Source organism: Elephas maximus, chromosome 2 (assembly GCF_024166365.1).
Source record: "Elephas maximus indicus isolate mEleMax1 chromosome 2, mEleMax1 primary haplotype, whole genome shotgun sequence".
NCBI classification, from domain to species: Eukaryota; Metazoa; Chordata; class Mammalia; order Proboscidea; family Elephantidae; genus Elephas; species Elephas maximus.
This window is the reverse complement of record NC_064820.1, coordinates 21,569,583-21,593,374: the sequence shown is the minus strand read 5'-3', so window position 1 is coordinate 21,593,374 and position 23,792 is coordinate 21,569,583.

Genomic DNA, 23,792 nt, shown 5'->3' with positions numbered 1-23,792 from the left:
AATTATTTATCAATACCCTTGTACTTATTTGCATTCTGACTAGTAGTATCTAAGAGTTTCCATTGCCCTATAACCTTTTAGACACTTCATATTGTAAGGTAGTCGAATGTTTGCCATTTTGATGCGTGGGTCATTACACATTTCATTGTGGTTTTAATTTTAATTACCCTGATTATTAATGAGCTTAAACCTATACATAATTTTATTGATCCTTTTGGATTTTGTCTTTTATGATTTGCGTTTTCAAGATATTGCCTCGTTTTTTTCTTCTATTGCATATTCTGAGTTTCCATTAATGACATTAGAGTCTTTTCCGGAGGTTGTTGTTGTTATTGTTTTTGGGTGTTGTCAATTCTGACTCATAGTGATCCTATAAGACATAGTAGAACTGCCCCATCAGGTTTGCAATGTTGTAATCTTTACAAAGCAGACTACCACATCTGTCTTCCATGGAGTGGCTGGTGGGTTTGAACCACTGACCTTTCAGTTAACAGCCAAACACTTAATCTCTGTTATCACCAAAAAAAACACTGCCTTCTGGTGGATTCCGGCTCATAGTGACCCTATAGGACAGAGTACAACTGCCCCATAGGGATTCCAAGGAGCAGGGGATGGATTCAAACTGCCAACTTTTTTGTTAGCAGCAGCAGCCATAGCTCTTAACCACTGTTCCACCAGGGCTCCTACATTCTAGATGCCAGTTATTTACTGCCCATGTGTATTGCAAACAAACATCCTCTCCCACAATATGAAGGGTCACCACGTACAGTTGTAAATACTGTGCCAAGCACCAGCACACTTAGCCAAGGAGGCAAATGGGGGCTGAAACACAACTTGTGCTTCATTGGTAGAACTGGGTTCTTATGTGACTGTAAGCATTCTGGGAAGGCTTTTTCTAGTCTCCAGTGCTCTGACTTCATGACTTGTCCTTTTGTTCCTAGGTCTTTTAATGAACAGAAGTTCTTAGTTTTAACATAGTAAATGTTATCAAGGAATGGCTTTGTGTGTGTGGGTGGGAGGGGGGGAACCCAGTAACCTGCTCCCATAAAGATTACAGCCTAGGCAACCCTATGGAGCAGTTCTGCTCCTTCACATGGAATCACTATGAGTTGACACTGACTCAATGGCATCTACCAAACAACAGCAAACAACAACACATTTTATCAGTGTTTTTCTTTATGTTTAGGGCTATTTGTATCTAATTTAAGAAATTATTCTGTATCTTTAGATCTCAGAAAGTCTCATAGAATATATATATTTTTATATCCTCCTTTTAGGCCTTTAATTCACCTGAAATTTTATTTTATTTTAATATGAATACCCAGTTGTCCCAGCATGAAAAAAAAAATGCTTTCTATAAAGACACATGTGGCATAAATCAAGTGCTAATACATACATTTGATTTATGATACACATGTCTTTATAGAGTAATGGAAAAAGCATGGTTATCATAAATCAAACACTGTATATACATGCATCAACCACTTGGCTGTCAGTTTCTCATACTGAGGTAGCTTACATGTTGTTGTGATGTTAGAAACTATGCCATTGATATTTCAAATACTAGCAGTGTCATCCATGGATGAGATTCAGCAGGACTTCCAGACTAGGAGAGAGAATAGAAAATGAAATGGTAGTCTTCTTCTGAAAAACTTTGGTCAATGAAAACCTTATGAGTAGCAGCAGAGCATTGTCTGATATAGTGCCAGAAGATGAGCCTCTCAGGTTGGAAGGCGCACAAACTACAATTGTGATAGAGCTGCCTCCTCAAAATAGAGTCTACCTTAATGATGAGGATGGAGTCAAGCTTTCAGGACCTTCTTTTGCTGATGTGACATGGTTCAAAATGAAAAGAAACATTGCAAACATCCATTAATAATGGTAACATGGAATGTAAGGAGCATAAATCTAGGAAAATTAGAATTCATCAAAAATGAAACGGAGCACATAAAGATCAATATGCTAGGCATCGGTGAAATGAAATGGACTGATGTTGGCCACTTTGAATTGGGCAATCATATGGTCAACTATGACAGGAATGACAAATTGAAGAGGAATGCCATCACATAAAAAAAAAATTTTTTTCTTTTTTTTTACATTGCCAAAAAGAACATTTCAAGATCTATCCTCAAGTACAAAACTATCAGTCATAGGGTAATATCCATAGGTAAGAAAAAAAAAATTTTTTTTTCTTACAAGGAAAACAGTTAATATGACTGTTATTCAAATTCACACACCAACCACTAAGACCAAAGAAGAATAAATTGAAGATTTTAACCAAGCCATGGGAAACCCTGGTGGCATAGTGGGTAAGAGCTATGTCTGCTAACCATGAGGTCAGCAGTTGAATCCACCAGACACTCCTTGGAAACTCTGTGGGGCACTCTACTCTGTCCTATAGGATCACTATGAGTCAGAATCAACTTGACAGCAACTGGTTTGATTTTTTTTTTTTGGACGAGGCCATAGTTTGAAGAAGTTGGGGCATGAGAGAAGGGTTTACTTCTAGTTCATGTTTACTTTCAGGAACTCTCTGTTTTTCGCATTAATGTGGGAACAATCCTCTGTAAGATTCCTCACACTGATAGTTCTGGGCCTTGAATAGCTTCCACCTGTGTTCAACTAAAATACAATTGTGAGACATTAGAAAATGGTTTCAGGACAAAAGCAGCTGTGGTGCTCTGACATTCTTTTTGTCTTTCTAAATTCATACTTTTGTTCAAAATTGTCTTGTTTATTCTCCATTATTTTTAAACTCTTGAATCCCTTTAAGAAAATGTATTGAAGACTTATAAAGAAGAAGAATTGATCCTAATAAACTAGCTCACTGTTACAGGAAATGGGAGTCAAGTGTACATTTTATAAAGGACAATTTTAGGCATTTATTTTAAAATCATAGAACATGGAGGGCATACTTGGGGGATTTACGAGAAGTTTAAATCAAGTATGTTTAATGACAGAAAGCACAGGCCTCAGAGCATTCTTCGTATGCTTTTTATTTCTTCGTTTTACTGACGATATCTCAAGAAATGGTCTGTGGGAACAGGGGAAGGCCAAATGAGCCTGACCAAAGTCATCCACCTCCTACATTAATGAGAATAATTCTATGTGTTTTCTTACCATCACACAGGGATTCCTCATACAAACTTGTCTGACAGAACAATTGTCACAAATTAAAAAAAAAAAAAAATTGAAAAGCACTGGTCTTTAAATAGGAGATTCTGAAATATATTATGCTGATCAAACAGTACTTAGGCAGTTGTGTTAAGCTTTCAGCTGTGTACTTTGTGAATTATATCCAGTGTAGAAGAGCTATGTATGTGAATTCTAAAGAATTTTAAACCACACTATAGAAGAGCCTGTATATCATTTATTTAACAAATATTTACTGGGTGTTGAGCAACCCACTGGGCACTGCTGATAGAACTGTGAAGAGGAGGCAAGGTCTATTGGCTCATGAAGCTGACATTTGAGTGGGTGAGAGAGGAAAAATATACACATAATAAAATAATGGTAAATATTGATAAAATTTGTAATAGTAAATTGTAAATATTTGGTAAAATACTGATAATAACAATAATATTATTTAAATTAGAGAATTAAGAAAATGCTTCAGAGAAGGGGATGGAGAATTTAAACTATAAAGGCAATTTAAAGATATCTGGGTGCACGGAAAAATGAATAATCCCTTCTTTAATTTAGCAAGTAGGTAAAGTTTACTTAAGCAGTGAAGGTTACATTTGCAATTAAATTTAGGTTCATGCCAGTGGCTGGAGAGGAAATGAGTCTTCATCTTCAAGTGCCTTCTTTCACTTTATACTCACATATCATTTTTAAGATTTCTTTTCCTTCTAATTTTTTTTCCTCCCCTTATCTTTCAAATGCTTACCTTTTTCTTCTTGATAATGCCCTAAAAGAAAAATAGTAAGCAATAGGAGAGAAGTTTTATAAATAAATTTTATAAATAAAGCTCCTTAAGATAAACCACTCTATCTTTTTCGTTCTTCAATTTGCAGGGCATAAGGATGCCCTCTGTGAAATATGGCACATCTGCTTCTTTTCAATTTATTGGCTCTTGCCGTGGGCCAGCAATACAAGTAGAAGACACTGGAGAACCCATAAAGAACTGCTTCACTGTAAAGTCAATAAAATCATTCCGGAGCTGGGAATAGCGTGTCAGGACAAGCTGGCGGTGGCATCTGTTGCTGTATTGATTGTCAGGGCTTGTTCAGCCACTCTGGCCAGCTGACCGGTGTCTCTTTTCTCCTCACCTACAGGGTCGCTTTGAGCTGGAATCGACTCGACTGCAATGGGTTTGGTTTGTTTTTTATCTACCTGAGGACTTCATTCCAGCTGAAGACACAATAGCTCCCCAGGAAAAGTTCTTCAATGCTAGAACATTAGTGAAAGTCTCCTGCTACCATAACTGCCGGCATAACCAGAAAGATGTCAGTTTTGAGGCAGTGGAAGGGGCTAGAACAGGACGACAATACCAGATAATAACGGACGACTGCACTAAAGTGAGCAGTCTGCCTACGTTTAAAATTTTTTTCTAGGTTTGTTTTTTTTTTTTTTTTTTTGGATGGATAAATGAGCTGTAAGGGATTTTTTTTTTTCACTTTTTATTTTCCCTACCCTTTACATGTCATTTTACTTCAGAAATCAAGAGTTTTAGAAGATTTCAAGAATTCTTTGGAGGGTGTATAACATACCTTGAAGGCTTTAGAAAGTCCCATATGCAAAAATAATGTTATGATTAAGAATATCTTGTAATTAGATGTTGTAACCTTGATTCCATGAATGAATATTTGAAATAAAATATGTACTTATCCAAATATAACCATTTAAGTATCTGAACTGTGATATTTCCTTATATCAAATACATTTTCGCGTGTACAAAAATACATTTAATTGCTATCATTTTTGGATTTTTGTTTTAACAAAGTAATATATCCTATGTAAGTTTTTTTGAGTTTATGTTTTGAATATCATTTTAAGTCTTACTGTATGCTTTTTAAAAACTAATCACTGATTGCATTATTGAACAGCTCTTATATTTTTTTAATTCTATTATACTTAGTTATTTATTAGAAGATAAAGAAGTAGCTCCTAAAGACTTCAATATAAAAATATTCTCCTATGTACCATTTAGTCTTACTTGTTTTTATTGCAGTAAGCATGATACTGATAAAATCTGATATCGTTATATACATATATATGTACAAATGCATACATATAACGATATCAGATTTTATATATAAATATATACACATACACACATACGAATATATATATACGTATCCACACCCATCTGTCAGTTTGTCGTACTGTGGTGGCTTGCATGTCACTATGATGCTGGAAGTTACGCCACTGGCATTTTAAATACCAGTAAAGTCACCCATGGCGGAGGGTTCAGCGGGTTTTATAGACTAAGACAGATTAGAAAGAAAGGCCTGGAGATGTACTTATAAAATTGCCACTGAAAATCTTATGGATCACAACAGAACATTGTGTGACTTGCTTGCTTTGGATATGTCATCAAGAGGGATTGATCACTGAAGGAGGACTTCCTGTTTGACAGAGGGCTAAGGAGAGTGAAGGAGACTCTTGGTGCAATGAATTGGCACGGTAGCCATAGTTATGGACTCAAATATATCAGCAATTTTATGGGGGACAGAGGACTGGGCAAAATTTCTTTCTGTTGTCATGAGTGGAGTCAACTTGACAGCACCTATCAATCTACCAATCTGTAAATCTATCTCTCTTTCATTTTTCTATATGACAAATACATATATCACCTTGAAGTTTAAGTGTACTTAGAAAATGTATGAAAGAGTAAATTTTATTAGTGATTTCTTTAAATACAGCATTATAAAGGGATACAAGGGGTGTAGGAGGAAAATTTTCTCTTTTTATACATTGAATTACTTTAATTTCTTCATGTATAGTTTGTGAAATTAAAATACTGTAACACTTTTAACACTTTTTAAAAGGAAAAAGGCTTTACAGAGAGAGAGGCAGTAAGACAGCATGATGAATGGGAAGCCATAGAAGCCAGAAGGGCATCCAACCTGATCAGGGAGTCTGACAGAGAAGGAGAAAGCTTTGGCCAGGCATGTGGCATTGGAAATACGGATATTGTCTTAGTTTTCCATTGCTGTTGTAACAAATTGCTACAAGTTTAGTGGCTTTAAAAGTGCCCCCCTTTTTTTTTCTTTATCTCAGAGTTCTGTATATAGGTCAGAAGTCCTGTTATAGTGTGGCTCAGCTGAGTCATCTGCTTAGAGTCTCACAAGGGCAAAACCCAGGAGTTGACAGGGCCGTGCTCTGCTCCTTTCTGGAGGCTCTGCTTTCAAGCTCATTCAGGTTTCTGGCTGCATTTTATTCTCTGCAGTTGTGGGACTGAAGCCCCAGTTTCCTTGCTGCTGGCAGCTGTCTTTGCTCCTAGAGGCTGCCTGCATTCTTTCTCCTGCTTCCCATGTGCCTCCCTCTCCAGAAACCGCAGGCCTGAGTCCCTCTCTTGCTTCCAATCTCTCCAATTTTTCCTCCTGCCTCATCTTTCTGACTCCAGTCAGAGAATGTTCTCTGTTTTTAGGAACTCATGTGATTAAATTGGGCCCACATGTCTAATCCAGGATAATCTCCCTGTCTCAAGGTCCACAAACCTAATTATATCTAGAAAATCTCTGTTACCATGTAATGCCACCTGTTCACAAGATCCAGTGGTTAGGGAATGACAATCTTTGGAAGGCATTATTTGGCTTATCCCAGATGTAAAGTTCTTGATACATAGAAAATAACTGACAAATATATCTCAAAGCCAACCACTTCTCACTATCTCCACTGCTACCAAACCCAAAAACCCATTGGCGTTGAGTCGATGCCAACTCATAGCGACCCACTGCTACCACCCTAGCCTAAATCACTATCATCTCCTGCCCAGGCTCGTTCAATAGCCTCTAAACTGATTTCTGTGTTTACAGGGTCATCTGTTTAACTTTCAGTCTTCACCCAGCAGCCAGAAAGATTTTTCTAAAATGAAAATTAAACACTCATCTCAGCTTAAAACCACCTTCTAGTTTCCCATTGCAAGTAGGAAAAATCCGGTCTTATTGTCGTAGCCTACATGATCTGAAGGAGTTCTTGGATGGAGAAAATTGCTAAGTACTCACCCACTAACTGGAAGATTGGAAGCCTTTCAATCTGCTTCCTAAACATCACAGCCGTTGGAACCCTATAGGGCAGTTCCACTCTGCACACACGATGGCAACAGACAACAACAACACACCATCTCACCACTTGTACTTGCCTGACATCATTGGGTTCTACTTCTCAAGTGTTCACTAAGTTGCATGGCAAACACAGAAGCTTTCTTTTCTTTCTCTAAATTTTCCACTTTCTTTTACTTAGCATGCTTAGAATTTTCCTCACCCAGGTTTCCGCTTAAATGCTCCCTCTTCAGTGAGGCCTTCCCTGACCACTCTATCTAAAAAAGGGCACCCTCACCTTATCGCCTGCCCACAGATTTGGAGCAATGATTAATCTTAAATAACCTTGGGCACAAAGAGTTGAAGCCAGGGAAGGGGAGAAGCTTCAAATGGATGGGGGAGGGAGTGAAGGTTAAAATTGTACTGAAAGAAATTGAAAAGCTGTGGAATTTGACTGTGTGTCTCTTATGAGCTGATAAGCATCATCAGAAGACTGTTTACAGTAACAAAATAATAATCCAAATCATTGAAAAATATTGCAAATCAATTATGGAAACATTCAGTGGAACGTGTGAGAGCCAGAATTCACCCAGACTGCCTTGTTTTTCTGGGTCTGGGAAGTTTTCCACCTTTGACAGGGTGCAGTTTTAGCACAAGGCAGCCCTTTCACTCTTGGGCTCGCCCAGCTTTAACTGTGTATATGTATGTCTAAGGAGCCCCGATGGCGCAGTGAGTAAAGCGATCAACTGCTAACTGAACGGCTGGCAGTACGAAACCACCAGCAGCTCCGAGGGGGAAAGATGTGCCAGTTTGCTTCTGTAAAGATTTACAGCCTTGGAAACCCTACCGGGTAGCTATGAGTTGGAATCAACACATATATATGTGTGTGTCTGTGTATAAATGTACTCTCAAATATGCACCTTTAAATCCTAACGTATTTATGTACATGAAAATATGTATTACCCATATCACCATTTTTAAGGAAAATCGAGAAGTTTCTCTTAAATATTATGTTTTAGGACTTATTTTACAGAATTGAAATTAATTCAATCAATGTTTAAATGTCTTCTGAGAGAAGATATTTCCTTCCTATGTGGAAGGAAACATGCAAGGAAACATGAGGCCAGTCTTCCTTTCAAGGAGTCTGTGGAATGAAAGCAATTGTATAAATCACTGAAATTCAGTAGGGATGCCACAGAGGTATAGAGCAATGCATAAAGAACAGATCTAATTGCCTGCAATACACACAAGCTTAGTGGAGGATCAGGAGAAAAACTGGAAGCAAAGAAAACAAAGGTAGCATTGGAAGAAAGTTTTTTTCTTGAGGTCTTCAATCAGAAAGGATAAAAATTTGTCTTTTTTTTTTTTTGATAGTCTCAAAGAGTTTTGGACTACTAGAATTTAAACCTCATTGCTTTTATACCAAAAGCTAAAGTATTTTCAGGGATTTATCTATGTTCTTGAGTTTATTAACTAAACTAATATAACCTGATTATATCTGGATTTGATTAATAAATGTGATAATAGTGGTAAGTCCCATCAGGTAAATTTCTAAACGAGCTAGTTATCTTTGTGAAGGTACATGTTTAAGCATTCACCATACATTCCTCAGGTTCCAAAACTTTGTTGAATTTTGGGAAAGTGAAGGGTCAAAGAGTTATCTTTACGGCTAAGGTGTACCAAAATGCTAGAAGTTTGAGTCACCCAGAGATACCTCAGAAGAAAGGCCTGGCAATCTACTTTTGAAAAATAGGCTATTGAAATCCATATGCAACACACTTCTCTGACACACATGGTGTTGGCATGAGTTAGAGGCAACTTGAGAAGTTCTAATAAGGAGCGTGATTTCTATAGATTGAGACACATGTAACTGCTTATATTCAAACATTTTCATCTTCCAAAACCAACCTCATATGGTTTAGCCTCATAAACAAAATTCCATTTATAAACTATAGTTCTGTTTCAAAAACATCACATTGAAGATATACTGTAAGTTCTACAGGCAGTTATCTTTTAAATCATCCAAGCCAATGATGGAGCAATTATCACTTAAAAGCAAAGTTTTATGATTTTGATATGCTGAGATTAAAGTCATCTGAAAAATAATATACTCTGCATTGGATGCAAGGCAACACTGACTTCAGTATTCTAAAGGATACAATTTGGAGGTAATGGATAAAAAAGTGAGAGAGATTATATTTTAGAGAAACCATAAGCCGTTCCAAAAATTTTCATAGAAACAGCTTTCACTCTCTACCCTCTCTTGTTACATTTTTAGCTATTCATGTAATAACTGACGACATCTCAATAAAAATATCAGCCGTGGCATTCAGAGTGCATTAGCATCGTGCCTGTTATAATACCCTCCCCTTCCTGGGTGCACATTAGTCTTTCAGGATTGTGCAGCTGGGGAAGGATGAGACGCTATGAAACAGCTATTTAAATGCGAATTGCTCTTCAAGCTGCCACTGGTAATAACGGACTCTCAAAGAAATTTTCTCCATTTCAGAAAATTAACAATTTCTAGGGGAGAAATATTCTCAAAGAGTCACTTAAGACTTAGGGCACTTTTCTTCCTTCCATAAAAATTATCATGCATTCCGAAGTTCACGGACCCCAGGATGTATCTTCGAGCCTTTATAAATTAGTTAACTTGAAGATCTAAAAAAACAAAAAAACACTGCCTTGGAATAGATTCCAACTCATAGTGACCCCACAGGTTTTGTGAGGCTAGAAATTTGTACAGGAACAGATGGCCACATCTTTCTCCCACGGAGCCGCTGGTGACATTGAAATGTTGACCTTTAAATTAGCAGTCAAGTACCTTAACCACCGCACCATCAGGGTTCTGTCAAGATTTAGTCAACTTTAAAACAAACAAAGTGATTTGTTTTCTTCTCTCATACTTCTAAGCCTTGGTACTGAAATATTATTTTTGTTGTTGTTGTTGGGTACAGTTGAGTCGATTCCAACTCAGTGACTCCACGTGTCCCATAGAGTTTCCTTGGCTATAATTTTTACAGAAGCAGATCATCAGGTCTTTCTCCTGGAAACAGCAAGGTGGATTCGAACCTCCAACTTTTCGGTTGGCAACCGAGCACTTAACAGTAGCACCGCCAGGGTTCCTTACAGAAATATTACTATATAATAACTCTGGAAATTTCATGCCATTTTAGTGTCCTCATTTCACAGCCTTCAGAATAGGTCATAATTAAATGAGGCCAAATTCTTTATCTTCTTTGGCCACTATAAAACAAAACAAAAAAACCACTTGTCTTTGAGTTGAATCACCTCATGGTGACCACATGTGTGCAGAGCAGAACTGGACTTTATAGGGGTTTCAAGGCTGTGATCTTTTGGAAGCAAACTGCCAGCTTCCAAGGCATCTCAGAGTGGGTTCCAACTGCTAACCTTTCAGTTAGTAGTTGAATGCTCATTTGTTTGTGCCGTGCGGGGACTCCCTTGCCCACTATTAAACAAACAAAAGCCATTGTCATCTAGTGGATTATGACTCATAGTGATTCTAGAGGACAGAGTAGGACTACCCCTTAGAGTTTCCAAGGAGTGGCTGGTGGATTCAAACTGCCAAGCTTTCGGTTAGCAGCCTGAGCTCTTACCCACTGTGCCACCAGGGCTCCTTGCCCTCTATAGATCTTCTGTATTTTCTAGCTAACCCTTTGGTGAACCAGTTATTTTCTTCTTTGAATTTTTTAATGCTACCAAATGCATTCATTAATGGAAGCACCCTGAATCATGCAGTGTGTCTGAATTTGGGGTAGGTAGTATGGATTTTTTTTTCTTGCTCTCTCCCACAAAACTACTCTGTGTGTTTAGTGGTATATGTGAAGTACCGCTAATTATACTAAGTAAATTTATTTCATTTTACTTGGATTTACAGTCAACACCCATGGAAACAACAGTCAAGAAATCAAATGACATATTGCATTGGGCAAATTGGCTGTAAAAGACCTCTTTAAAGTGTTGAAAAGCAAAGATGTCACCTTGAAGACTAAGGTGAGCCTGACCCAAGCCATGGTGTTTTCAATCGCCTCATATGCACGCAAAAGCTGGACAAGGAATAAGGAAGACTGAAGAATTGATGCCTTTGCACTGTGGTGTTGGTGAATACTGAATATACCACGGACTGCCAACAGAACGAACAAATCTGTCTTAGAAGAGGTACAACCAGAATGCTCCTTTGAAACAAGGATGGCAAGACTACATCCCACATAGTTTGGACAAGTTATCAGGAGGGATCATTCCCTGAGGAACAACATCATGCTTGGCACAGTAGAGGATCAGCGAAAAAGAAGACCTTCAATGAGACAAATTGACACCATGGCTGCAAAGGCGGGCTCAAGCATAACAATGATTGTGAGGATGGCATAGGATCAGACAGTATTTTGTTCTGTCATGCATAGGATCACTATGAGTCGGAATGAACTCGACAGCACCTAACAACAATGATTATACCCCAGAGCCCACACTTGGGTCTATTGTTACATAAGTGTAATGAATAAAAATTTTTTAAATTTCTGTTTTTCCTACCAAAAATTCAGACGCCTCATACAATACCCTGTAAAAACAATAATTTGCTGCACACACCCATTTCTTTGGCTTCAAACAGTCATAAATACCCCTACTCTGCAGCAGGACACACTGTCACTGATATAGCAACTTCCCAATAAACCTTCAGAGGCAGAAAAAAAATTTTTTAGAGGGACCTGTGAGCACGAAAGAGTTAACTTCACATAGCAATCGTAAAGTGGCTTGATTTTTGTTGGTACGTTTTCTTTGGTAGACATTCTTTAGTCACAGTCTCTAATGGAGCTCAATATCTAAAACATTTTTTTTTTTTAAGAGCTGCCCTGATTAGAACAGTGGTGGTTTTAAAGATCTGGCCTCATAGCTACCTGTTGACCCAAACAAAAAAAAATAGCAGCCCTGAAACAACGTTACTGAGGTGTCAGAATCAGAGAAGCGTCTTTCAAACCCACTGGTTTATAAGGTTTCTCAGTCTTGGTATTATTGACATTTGGGACTAGATCATCTTTTGGGGGGTGGGGGTGGCTGCTCTGGTCATTGCAGGGCTTTTAGAGATATCCTTGGCCTCTACCCACTAGATTCCAATGACACCCCCGCAGTTGTGACAGCCAAAAATGACTCCAGTTAAGAATTACTGGTTTGGATCATCAGTGACTCATAGAAGTTAATTGCTTACTATGGTTTATACCCTCATTCATTTATTTAGCATAATTTTTTAGTTCCTACTACATGAAAGAGGTAAGAGAAAAAAAATGAAGACTCAGCTCCAATCCTCAAGGCTATGCAATCTTGTAGCAGAGTTAAGAATTTTATAGGTCAAAATCTTATGCAAACATTTCATTTTTATCTAACAGTATAAGGGAACAACAATGGAACCAGACAAGGAGTAAATGAGTAATCAAAAATTTTAATTAAGGATATCAGACTTTATTGAATAAATAATACCATCAGGCTGTAAGACAGGGAGCAAAGGCCCTGAGATTGTAGGGTGCCTGTTTGAGAAATAGAGAAGAGACTGGTGTGGTTAGAGGAGAAGCAAGTAAAAGAGAAATAGACTATATTATCAGGGAGGTAGTAGGGGGTTGAGTGAGGAACCTAGAGACTTAGTAAGACAGGGAACAGAAATCTGCAAACAAAGTAACAAGAAATGGGCCAGGGTGCAGAAACAAAGCCATTCCTCAGAACAATGGGACAAGATATCTAAAAATAGCCCTCAGACTTCTTTAAAGTTGCCTTTCAGAAGCAGCTGAAGAAAACCAGCCCCAGGGACATGTGCAGAACATCCACCCATAACCGCTGTGTTATCTTCCACCAGGGGCAGTGAGGGGCTACAACCCCAGCCAGGGAATCGAACCTGGGGAGTGAGAGACTGCTACAAATCTCAGAGGCCTCCAAGACAGGAGCCATCTTGGAAAGCTGCTGCAAGCCCCTTAGTTAACATATCCCTGCCTGTGTCTATGAATAAACATGAATCTTTTCCCACCCAAGAACTTTCAAATACTCAGGCTCATCTTTTGTTCTGTCAGACAGGGGTATGCATTGCTCTAGGCATACCTCATCTCCGCTTGCAAGCTTTTTCAATAAAACTTTGCTCATGTGGAAAACTCTACCTGCCTTACCTGCTCGTTCTTGACCAGTGAGAGGAAAGAACCTTATTCTGGTAACAGTGGGAGATATCTGGGTCTTTGTGAAAAGAGTATAATTTTAGCTGAGTCTTGAAGAATAGGAATTAGTGCAGTAACAATAAGAAATTCAGACGGTAGTTCAGGTTGTCCTTGTTAGGTGCCATCAAGTTGGTTCCGACACACACCGACCCTAAGTACAACAGAACAAAACACCACCAGGTCCTGTGCCATACTCAGAATCCTTGCTATATTTGAGCCCATTGATGCAGCCACTGCGTCACTTGATCCCTTTGAGGGCCTTCCTCTTTTTGCTGACCCTCTATGTTACCAAGAATGATGTCCTTCTCCAGGGGCTGGTCCCTTTTAATAATATGTTCAAAGTATGTGAGATGTAGTCTTGCCATCCTTGCTTCTAAGGAGCATTCTGGTTGTACTTCTTCCAAGACAGATTTGTTCGTTCTGTTGGAAGTCCATGATATATCAATATCCTTCGCCAACACCATAATTCGAAAGTGTCAATTCTTCTTCAGTCTTCCTAATTTATTGTCCAGCTTTCCCAGTCATTTGAGGTGATTGAAAACACCATGGCTTGGACCAGGCACACTTTAGTCCTTAAAGTAACATCTTTTCTCTTTAACACTTTAGAGGGTTCTTTTGCAGCAGATTTGCCCAATGCAATGTGTCTTTTGATTTCTTGACTGCTGCTTTCGTGGGTGTTGACTGTGGACTCAAGTAAAATGAAATCCTTGACAGCTTCAGCCTATTCTATGTTTATCATGATATTGCTTATTGGTCTAGTTGTAAGGATTTTTGTTTTCTTTATGCTGAGAGATAATCCATATCAAAGGCTGTGGTCTTTGATCTTCATCAGTAAGAGCTTCAAGTCTTCTTCACTTTCAACAAGCAAAGTTGTGTCATCTGCACAACACAAGATGTTAATGAATCTTCCTCCAAACCTGATGCCCTGTTTTCTTCATATAGTCCAGCTTCTAGAATTATTTGCTCAGCATACAGATTGAATAAGAATGGTGAAAAGATACAACACTGACACACAATTTTCCTGACTTTAAACCACCCAGTATTCCCTTGTTCTGTGTGAAAGACTGCCTCTTGCTTGAGGTACAGGTTTCTCATAAGCACAATTACGTATTCTGGAATTCCCATTGTTCGCAATGTTATCCATAATTTGTTATGATCTACATAGTTGATTGCCTTTGCATAGTCAATGAAACACAGGTAAACATCTTTCTGGTGTTCTCTGCTTTCAGCCATGATCCATCTGACATCATCAGTGATATCCCTCATTCCATGTCCGCTTGTGAACCTGGCCTGAATCCCTGGTGGTTCCCCGTCAATATACTGCTGCAGCTGATTTTGAATGATCTTCAGCAAATTTTGCTTGCGTGTGATATTAATGATATTGTTCAATAATTTCTGCATCTGGTTCAATCACCTTGCTTTGAAAAGCTGCCTGGGAAAGAGCTGCCTCCTCAGAGTAGAGTTGACCTTAACGATGTGGATGGAGTCAAGCTTTCAGGACATTCATGTGCTGATGTGGCATGACTCAAAATGAGGAGAAACAGCTGCAAACATCCATTAATAATCAGAACGTGTAATGTACAAAGTACGAAATTAAGAAAATTGGAAATAGTCAAAAATGAAATGCAACACATAAACATTGATACCCTAGGCATTAGTGAGCTGAAATGGACTGGTATTGGACATTTTGAGTCAAACAACCACATGGTCTGCTTTTCTGGGAATGACAACTTGAAGAGGAATGGTTTCACATTCATCATCAAAAAGAACATTTCAAGATCTATACTGAAGTACAACACTGTGAGAGATAGGATAATATCCACATGCCTACAAGGAAGACCAGTTAATACAACTATTATTCAATTTTATGCACCAACCACTAAGGCCGAAGATGAATAAATTGAAGATTTTTGCCAACTTCTGCAGTCTGAAATTGATTGAACATGCAATCAGGATGCATTAATAATTACTGGTGATTGCCACTTTCGGAGAAGGACAGGACATCCAGTAAGAAGCTCAATAGAGACACGGAAGACCTAATTACTACAATCAACCAACTTGACCTCCTTGACTTACACAGAACTCTCCACCCAACTGCTGCAAAGTATACTTTTTTTTTCTAGCACACATGGAACTTTCTCTAGAATAGACAACATATCAGGTCATAAAACAAACCTTTGCAGAATCCGAAACATCGAAATATTACAAAGAGTCTTCTCAGACCACAAGGCCATAAAAGTGGAAATCAATAACAGAAAAATTAGGAAAAAGAAATCAAATACTTGGAAACTGAACAATACCCTGCTCAAAAAAGACTGGGTTATAGAAGACATTAAGGAGGCAATAAAGAAATTCATAGACTGCAACGAGAATGAAAATACTTCCTATCAAAACCTCTGGGACACAGCACAAGCAGTGCTCAGAGGTCAATTTATATCGATAAATGCACACACAAAAAGAAGAAAGAGCCAAAAGCAGAGAACTGTCCCGACAACTTGAACAAATAGAAAGTGAGCAACAAGAGAATCCTTCAGGCACCAGAAGAAAACAAATAATAAAAATTAGAGCTGAACTAAATGAATCAGAGAACAGAAAAACAATTGAAAGAATTAACAAAGCCAAAAGCTGGTTCTTTGAAAAAATTAACAAAATTGATAAACCATTGGCCAGACTGACTAAAGAAATACAGGAAAGGAAACAAATAACCTGAATAAGAGGCGAGATGGGCCACATCACAACAGACCCAACTGAAATTAAAAGAATCATATCAGATTATTACGAAAAATTGTACTCTAACAAATTCGCAAACCTAGAAAAATGGATGAATTCCTGGAAAAACACTACCTACCTAAACTAATACATTCAGAAGTAGAACAACTAAATAGACCCATAACAAAAAAAGAGTTTGAAATGGTAATCAAAAAACTCCCAACAAAAAAAGCCCTGGCCCGGGTGGCTTACTGCAGACTTCTACCAAACTTTCAGAGAAGAGTTAACACCACTACTACTAAAGGTATTTCAAAGCTTAGAAAATGACGGAATACTACGTAACTCATTCTATGAAGTCACCATATCCCTGATACCAAAACCAGGCAAAGACATCACAAAAAAAGAAAATTACAGACCTATGTCCCTCATGAACATTGATGCAAAAATCCTCAACAAAATTCTAGCCAGTAGAATTCAACAACATATCAAAAAAAATAATCCACCACGACCAAGTGGGATTTATACCAGGTATGCAAGGCTGGTTTAATATTAGAAAAACTATTAATGTAATCCACCATATAAATAAAACAAAAGAAAAAAACCACATGATCTTATCAATTGATGCAGAAAAGGCATTTGACAAAGTCCAACACCCATTTATGATAAAAACCCTCACCAAAATAGGAATTGAAGGAAAATTCCTCAACATAATAAAGGGCATCTATGCAAAGCCAACAGCCAACACCACTCTAAATGGAGAGAGCCTGAAAGCATTTCCCTTGAGAATGGGAACCAGACAAGGATGCCTTTTATCACCGCTCTTATTCAACATTGTGCTAGAGGTCCTAGCCAGAGCAATTAGGCTAGACAAAGAAATAAAGGGCATCCGGATTGGCAAGGAGGAAGTAAAATTATCTCTATTTGCAGATGACATGATCTTATACACAGAAAACCCTAAGGAATCCTCCAGAAAACTACTGAAACTAATAGAAGAGTTTGGCAGAGTCTCAGGTTATAAAATAAACATACAAAAATTACTTGGATTCCTCTACATCAACAAAAAGAACATCGAAGAGGAAATCACCAAATCAATACCATTCACAGTAGCCCCCAAGAAGATAAAATACTTAGGAATAAATCTTACCAAAGATGTAAAAGACCTATACAAAGAAAACTACAAAGTACTACTACAAGAAACTAAAAAGGACCTACTTAAGTGGAAAAACGTACCTTGCTCATGGATAGGAAGACTTAACATAGTAAAAATGTCTATTCTACCAAAAGCCATCTATACATACAATGCACTTTGATCCAAATTCCAATGACATTTTTTAATGTGATAGAGAAACAAATCACCAACTTCATATGGAAGGGAAAGAAGCCTCGGATAAGCAAAGCATTACTGAAAAAGAAGAAGAAAGTGGGAGGCCTCACTCTGCCTGATTTTAGAGCCTGTTATACAGCCACAGTAGTCAAAACAGCCTGGTACTGGTACAACAACAGGCACATAGACCAATGGAACAGAATTGAGAACCCAGATATAAATCCATCCACGTATGAGCAGCTGATATTTGACAAAGGCCCAGTGTCAGTTAATTGGGGAAAAGATAGTCTTTTTAACAAATGGTGCTGGCATAACTGGATATCCATTTGCAAAAAAAATGAAACAGGACCCATACCTCACACCATGCACAAAAACTAACTCCAAGTGGATCAAAGACCTAAACATAAAGACTAAAACGATAAAGATCATGGAAGAAAAAATAGGGACAACGTTAGAAGCCCTCATACAAGGCATAAACAGAATACAAAACATTACCAAAAATGACGAAGAGAAACCAGATAACTGGGAGCTCCTAAAAATCAAACACCTATGCTCATCTAAAGACTTCACCAAAAGAGTAAAAAGACCACCTACAGACTGGGAAAGAATTTTCAGCTGTGACATCTCTGACCAGCACCTGATCTCTAAAATCTATATGATTCTGTTAAAACTCAACCACAAAAAGACAAACAACCCAATCAAGAAGTGGGCAAAGGATATGAATACGCACTTCACTAAAGAAGATATTCAGGCAGCTAACAGATACATGAGAAAATGCTCTCGATCATTAGCCATTAGAGAAATGCAAATTAAAACTACCATGAGATTCCATCTCACTCCAACAAGGTTCGCATTAATCCAAAAAACACAAAATAATAAATGTTGGAGAGGCTGAGGAGAGATTGGAACTCTTACACACTGCTGGTGGGAATGTAAAATGGTACAACCACTTTGGAAATCTATCTGGCGATATCTTAAACAGTTAGAAATAGAACTACCATACAACCCAGAAATTCCACTCCTCGGAATATACCCTAGAGAAATAAGAGCCTTTACACGAACAGATATGTGCACACCCATGTTAATTGCAGCCTGTTTACAATAGCAAAAAGCTGGAAGCAACTAAGGTGTCCGTCAACGGATGAATGGTTAAATAAATTGTGGTATATTCACACAATGGAATACTACGCATCGATAAAGAACAGTGACGAATCTGTGAAACATTTCATGACGTGGAGGAAACTGGAAGGCATTATGCTGAGCGAAATTAGTCAGAGGCAAAAGGACAAATATTGTATAAGACCACTATTATAAGATCTTGAGAAATAGTATAAAAACTGAGAAGAACACATACTTTTGTGGTTACAATGGGGGGAGGGAGGGAGGGTGGGCTAGGGTTATTTACTGATTAGTTAGTAGATAAGAACTACTTTAGGTGAAGGGAAGGACAATACTCAATACGGGGAAGGTCAGCTCAACTGGACTGGACCAAAAGCAAAGAAGTTTCTGGGATAAACTGAATGCTTCAAAGGTCAGCAGAGCAAGGGCGGGGGTCTGGGGACTATGGCTTAAGGGGATTTCTAAGTCAATTGGCAAAATAATTCTGTTATGAAAACATTCTGCATCCCACTTTGAAATGTGGCATCTGGGGTCTTAAATGCTAACAAGCGGCCATCTAAGATGCATCAATTGGTCTCAACCCACCTGGATCAAAGGAGAATGAAGAACACCAAGGTCACACTATAAATATGAGCCCAAGAGACAGAAAGGGCCACATGAATCAGAGACTTACATCATCCTGAGACCAGAAGAAGTAGATGGTGCCCGGCCACATCCCATGACTGTACTGACAGGGAGCACAACACAGAATCCCTGAAGGAGCAGGAGATCAGTGGGATTAAAAAAAAAAAATTTTTTTTTTTTTTTTTTGATGCAGACCCCAAATTCTCATAAAAAGACCAGACTTAATGGTCGGACTGAGACTAGAGGAATCCCGGTGGTCATGGTTCCCAAACCTTCTGTTGGCCCAGGACAGGAACCATTCCCGAAGACAACTCATCAGACATGGAAGGGACTGGACAGTGGGTAGGAGAGAGATGCTGATGAAGAGTGAGCTAATTATATCAGGTGGACACTTGAGACTGTGTTGGCATCTCCTTTCCGGAGGGGGGATAGGAGGGTAGAGAGGGTTAGAAACTGGCAAAATTGTCAAGAAAGCAGAGACTGGAAGGGCTGACTCATTAGGGAGAGAGTAAGTGCGAGTATGGAGTAAGGTGTATATAAGCTTATATGTGACAGACAGACTGGCTTGATTTGTAAACATTCACTTAAAGCTCAATAAAAATTATTAAAAAAAGAAAATTACTGGTGATTGGAATACGAAAGTTGGAAAAAGAAGAAGGAGTTGGAAAATATGGCCTTAGTGATAGAAATGATCCTGGAGATGGCATGATTGAATTTTGCAAGATCAACTTCTTCAGAACAAATCCTTTTTTCACCAACATAAGTGGCGACTGTACACATGGACCTCACCAGATGGAATACGCAGGAATCAAATCAACTACATCTGTGGAAAGAGACGGTGGAAAATCTCCGTATCATCAGTCAGAACAAGGCCAGGGGCCAACTGTGGATCAGACCCTCAGTTTCTCATATGCAAGTTCAAGTTGAAGCTGAAGATTAAAACAAGTCCACAAGAGCCAATGTTCACCCTTAAGTATATCCCACCTGAATTTAGAGATCATCTCAAAAATGGATTTGAAGCATTGAACAGTAATGACCGAAGACCAGACAAGTTGTGGAATGACATCAAGGATATCACACATGAAGAAAGCAAGAGGTCCTTAAAAAGACAGGAAAGAAAAATCAAAATGGATATCATAAAGAGCCTCTGAAACTTGCTTTGAACATCAAGTAGCTAAAGTGAGAGGAAGAAATGATGAAGACGAAAAGCTGAACAGAAGATTTCAAAGGGTACTTAGAAAAGACAAAGTAAAGTATTATAATGACATGTGCAAAGACCTTGAGACAGAAAACCAAAGTTAAGAACTTGCTCAGCGTTTCTCAGGCAGAAAGAAGTGAAGAAAAAATTCAAGCCTCGAGTTGCAATATTGAAAGATTCTACGAGGAAAATATTAAATGACACTGGAAGCATCAGAAGGAGATGGGAGGAATACACAGTCACTATACCGAAAAAGGTTGGTTGAAGTTAAACCCGTTTCGGAAGGTAGCATATGACCAGGAACAGATGGTACTGAAGGAAAAATTTCAAGCTGTACTGGAGGCATTGGTGAAAAGCAAGGCTCCAGGAATTGACAGAATACCAGATGAGCTGTTTCAACAAGTGGATGCAGCGCTGGAAGTGCTCACTTGTCTATGCCAAGAAATTTGGAAGACAGCTACCTGACCAACTGACTGGAAGAGATCCATGTTTATGGCTATTCCAAAAAAGATGATCCAGTCCAATATTCAGGTAGTATAAGAAAATTCAAATGGTTCCGGAGATTATGATAAAACAAGTTTGAGCTCTAAGTACAGTATTGGGTATGAGAATATAAGAACACATAGTTGACTTCGGTTTGGTGTCAGATCAGAGGTGGGGCTACAGCTTTGCACGAGAAAGGAAGGTGATGGCTTAGGAGCCATTCTGAGGCTGCCTATGCATTGCGAGCACCTTCCTCTATTTTGTGTTTTTGCTGGACGACTGGAAGTGTAAGGTGGAGAATTAAGAGGGCTAAGTCCCATATCCAGGCCTCCTATTATGTCTTAGCTATCTAGTGCTGCTATAACAGAAATACCACAAGTGGGTGGTTTTAAAAAACAAAAATTTATTTTCTCACAGTTTAGAAGGCTAGACATTTGAATTCAGAGTGCCAGCTCCAAGGCAAGGCTTCTTTCTCTGTTAACTCTGGAAGAAGGTCCTTGTCTCTTTGTTATCCTGCTTCTGGGGGACCTTCATGTGGCTAGGCACCTCTCTTCCCCCTTCTCTGCTTGTCAGCATGCTTGTTTAAGCTCTTTTATATCTCAAAAATAAATACTGTCTCATTAACACAACAAACAAAACCCATCCACAAAGGAGGTTACGGTTAGAATTTACAACACATTTTGGGGGGATACTATTCAACCCCTAACACTTGGAACTGCTTTTGTGTTAGACGGTGGAAATTTTTAAGGGCCATGCTAAGGAATTTAGATATAAAACAAGGATTACATATTTTCAAGCAGAGGAGAGATATAAGCAGGATTTCAGAAGCTGTCATTTGTTTTAGGGGTTAAAAAGAAGTAAGAATATACATTCTTTCATATAAGAGATTTCAACCTTAAATATGAAATTTTAAAAAGAGCCTGAATTATGAGCATGACAACAAACAAGGAGTTGGAGTGAAAATGAGAGAGAATGAAAACTAAGAGTTGATTGAAGTTGCTGTTGCTGTTGCCATTTGCCACCGAGCTGACTCCCACTCAGGGTAACTTTATGTGTAACAGAAAGAAATACCCAATCCTGCGCCCTCTTCACGATCGTCGCTGTATTTGAATCCATTGCTGTGCCTGTTGTATCCAATCCATCTCATTGAGGGTTTCTCCCGGTTTTGCGGAACCGCTACCAAAGATGATACAACTATTCTAGTGATTGACATTTTCTGACGATATGTCCCCGGAAAGCAAACTGAATTCTCGCCGTCCTCTTTCCTAATGAGCATTCTGGTTGTATTTCTTCTAAGACAGATTTGTTTCATTTGTCTAGCAGGCAACTGCATATTCAATATTCTTCTCCAGCACCACAATTTTAAATGCATTGGATATATTCCAGAAAGGGTTCTAAGGCTGCCTCAGAATTTTGAAAACAAGTGCCTCGCAAACATTTATACCATTAAGAAAAGTAGGACAATCAAAATTAGGAGCCATTGTTAGGAAAACAATGTCAAATTATATATTTATGAAGTTCTGGATGACAGCATATAGCAGAATATCCACCATTAACATGAAAATAAGGAACAGATACATAGGGTAAGGACAAAGCCGGAGAAACATATATGGGGATTTTTTAAAGAGAAATATATGCTCAGCAATTAAACTCTTTAAAATTTCCATGAATTTAAACCATCAATGAGAATTTAACGTATCGAATTGTAAAAACGCTATTCGCTAAAGCACTGTCATGAAATTGAAATATGGAAAAAGAAAAATTATACATGTTGATAAAATTGTGTTTCTCAAGAACAGTCAAAGTGTTAAGATGAAATGTACATCAGACCCATCATGATTAGAATGATTTTACGTCCCACATTCTAAAGATTTAGAATCTAGCCAATAAAAAATATCCTTAATATTTTACTCCCTTGAATAATCATCAAGACTTCTTTACAGGTCTTCAAGGTCATGAACTCTCCCTTGTCCCCTGAACTAAGATAAAACTTTTTTTTTTTTCTAACGGGAGTGTCATTGAGCATTTAAACTGTACATTTAGCCTCATTTATGGTGACTCTTCTTGTTTTCAAAATTTACATTTGAATCTCTTTTCCAATTTAATAGCTTCTCAAGTTTATTTACATGTGAGTACAAGAACCTGTTTCCTGTGTCGATTTTAAATTTCCATGAGGTAGGCGTTGGGGTTACGTTTGAGAGGCAGAGGTGAGAATCTTGGATTGTTCTCTTGTATGTAAAATAAATTGTGAAATGAATCTATCATGGACTGATGTGTGGAGTGTCCTAGCCTCTAGCTTTGTTTTCTCCTGCATACATATTTTGAGCAAATGGCAAAGCCATATTTCAGAATTTTGAGTCTTATAATTTTCCACACATAGCAAATGTGGAGAAGAGGCTTTCTTGCTCTCCATTAAGTCCTCAAATCATGCTAGATTATATCTGGACTCTGGCTTTCATATTTTTCCTGAATCTTGTAGTTGGTTTTATGTTTTATTCTGAAAAATAAAGAATACGCCTTTTTTATGGTATCTCTAAGATCTTCTACTTTTTAATGGTACTGTTTCCCTTGACTCCTTGGGGCATCTTTTACAGAGCTCTTAAGCCTTCCTCTCTAATTGGGACAGATTGCTTTCTAAGACTGCAGCACAGTTGTCATTGTGACGTTGATTTTCCTCGCACATTTTAGTCAGTTCATCTCTCAGATTCCACATTTTCTCTTTCAAGGATTTGTAGTCCGCTTTCTCTGGTTAGTATTTGCAGGCTATTTTCTTTGTTTCCTAAGCTTGTAAACTACATACTTGTGGAGATTTTGCATGTCTGAAAATACTTTTTTTCTGCCCTCTTATTAAATACATAGAGTTCCTGGGTGGCGCAAATGGTTCACATGCTTGGCTGCTAACCAAAAGTTCAGAGGTT